The following is a 2,930-nucleotide window of genomic DNA, read 5'->3' as shown; positions in this document are numbered from 1 at the left end:
CAAACTCCCTGTTCACAATGCTCGAAATATAGAAAGAAAATATAAATTTGAACATATCACTGAAGGGGACTGACTGACTTCAGAAAAGTTTTGATGGCAATGCCAAAGCAGTATTAGTAAAGTAGTATTTACAAGCGCAGCGCTGCTTTGTTTACAGTGGTAACCAAGGAAATGCTGTATTCCTGCTGTTCCATGAGCAATCTGCTAGCAAAGAGTAAATTTGCATTTTCATTCAGTCTGTCTGCTGTTTTTGTTTTGTGCTGGAATGTTTTACATAGCATGATTTCACAAAGCTTAAGTCAGACCATTCTGTTTTTGATTTAAATCTTTGAAATTATACAATTGTCACGTTATGCTGTTTGGAGGAACTCCTGAGCACCAGGAAACTTTTAACAATTCTTTAATCCAGGAAACTCAGGGGAATCATCACAACAGGAGCTTGAGGAATACACATAGTACACAAGTAGACCCGACCAATACAGTTACCTCCGTGTTTTCCCCTCCGTTTGTTTTCCGGTTATTCTCTCAGTCCTTTTTTTCCGTAGTGTCCCATGGATCCCCTCCTTTTTTCTCCATTTCTCACCAGTGTCCACTCCACAAAGGTGGTAAAATTCGGGTAGTTGGTGAGGCTTGCCAGGACCAGGAACAGTCTGGTGTGGGCCTCGAGCGGATTTCACCACCTTTGTGGAGTGGACACTGGCGAGAAATGGATCTCTGTTCCTCGCCGGTTCCCAGGAGTTTATCGCCAATGCCACTCCTGACTCAGAGCCCAGCCCACAATCTCCCCATGGTATGGAGCATCAGCCCGAGCCCACCGATGACGGAGAGCCATTTCCCGCTGCGATCCGTGAGCCAGAGCAAAGCCAAGCGACTGAGCAGAGGGTCGCCCCGGAAGTTGAGCCCAACTCGTCAGACCAGGTGCGAGAGCCAGCTACAGAGCCCACCACGAGGGAGAAAGCCGCGGACGGTGTGAGCGTGGAGAGGAGCTCCGCCCCCTGCATCGCGGCTGAGGGTGAGCTGAGTATGGCGAGGCAAAAGTGCCAAAATGACGAGGAGAGGGTTCCAGCCCCCGAATCCAGTTCAGAGCGCCCTCCAGTGCCTGCTCCTAGAAAGAACCCTCCAGTGCCCGCTCCTCGAAAATGATCTGCCCCCCCCACCCGCTCCAGCCTCCTCCACCGCTGTCGTCTGGCAGCCCCTCTGCTTACCCTCAGCCCACCATCATTACGGTGCGAGCCCCGCGGGACTGCCATCCTCCAGCGTCGTCAGGGTCGGAGTATCCCTCGCCTCAAGCCTCCGAGGCCCGGACTCTGCCTCGGCCCGTAGACCCAGCAGCTCAACCTCGGCTCCTAGCTCCCTCGCCTCCACCGTCACCCGTCGATCCATCAGCTCCACAGGGCTACCTCGTCCCTCCGGCTCCGGCTCCGCCTTGGTCGGGCGTTGACCCGCCATCGCCTCTGGACTCCTCTCCTCTGACTGCGCCTCGTCGCTCCATCCCACCGGCTCCGTTGGGCTGCTTCCTCCCGCCAGCTCCACCTTGGTCCTCAGTCACTCCGGCTCCGCCGCAGATCTCTGGAGCTCCGCCTTGGTCGCCAGAGCCCTCAGCTCCACCCTGCCCCCCCCGTATCCTCGGCATCCCCCTAGCTTATCGGCTCTCCGTCTCCACCACGGGCTCCTCCACCACCTGCTCCGCCACCATTGGTTGGCCCCCTTTTTTTATCTGTAATTTGTCAATTATTTTACTCAATGGTATGTCAGATTTGTTGTGTGTGGGTCTGTTGATGGCAGACAGTGATCCCAGCAAACGGGACGTCCCCCGGATGTTCCGAACGTCCTTTTAGGTCCGCAGTACGTCCGCTTTGAAACGTTCGCGGGCGGACGTTCTGAGGACGTCTGCATTTGGTCCTCTTTTTGATGTTCGCGGGCGGACGTTCGCAGTTAACGGTCCTCCGTGTTCCCTAGACATGCTTTCGTTAGTCGAAAAGGTATTTGTACTTTTATATTTGTAGACATAGCTACCGTAACCACTGTGTATCTCGTAATGCTTACATTTAATGAAAAGTTTATCTTTTTAAACGTTTGCTGAAGTTGTCCCGTACGGCTGCTGACGTTATGTGAACACTTTCGAAGCTAACGTTAGCATGTAAAGCTGAAATTATTAAACGTATATAATATTGACAGCTATTGAACTTAAATATTGAATTTCCATATGGTAAAAATACACACTGATACGCCTATATGCGGCAAAAAGGCCTATGTGCGCTAAATATCGGGCCGCTTGGTCTAAATCCAAATGTGTTCATTTTGTTGTTTTAGGTTAGAAGACAATGGGAAGAATTGCCATCGGACTAACCACAGCTGACAACCAGAGACGCACACACACACACGCGGACACGGAAAGACCACAACAACTTTACAGTTGTTCAATTAAAATAAACATATTTTGCTCCATACAACGTGTCTGTTGTCTTTGATTAGCCTAAAAGTAAAATAAAATGACATTTAACATTCAGAGGACTTAAAGCTAAAGTCCCCCAAACGTCTCGAATGGCCGCTGCACGTCCTGTGAACGTCCCCTTGAACGTCCGGAGGACGTCTTCGTGAACGTCCGCTCGACGTCAAGGGGGCCCTACACGCTGACGTCCGGGGGATGTTCGCAGAGGCCATTTAGGGGACGTCCTGGGGACCTTTTTTTGTTAGCTGGGCTGTTCTTCTAGTATTTAACTGCAGCGGCTGAAGCATCAGAAGTCTCACTCATTCACAGAAAACAGCTTACTTCCAAAACAAGGCAGATGAAGACTGTTTGATTGGCTTAGTGTTTGTGATTGTTTCTCTTCCATTTAGAGTCAGTGGAGATCAAACTGTTCAGATCCATCATGAGTGAAACACAAACATCTGGAGATGAAGATTTGTTTCCAGCACGCAGGTACTTT

The sequence above is a fragment of the Sinocyclocheilus grahami genome, unplaced genomic scaffold (assembly GCF_001515645.1).
Source record: "Sinocyclocheilus grahami isolate Dianchi unplaced genomic scaffold, SAMN03320097.WGS_v1.1 scaffold3271.1, whole genome shotgun sequence".
In the NCBI taxonomy this organism is placed as follows: Eukaryota; Metazoa; Chordata; class Actinopteri; order Cypriniformes; family Cyprinidae; genus Sinocyclocheilus; species Sinocyclocheilus grahami.
Note: the sequence above shows the minus strand (reverse complement) of the source record.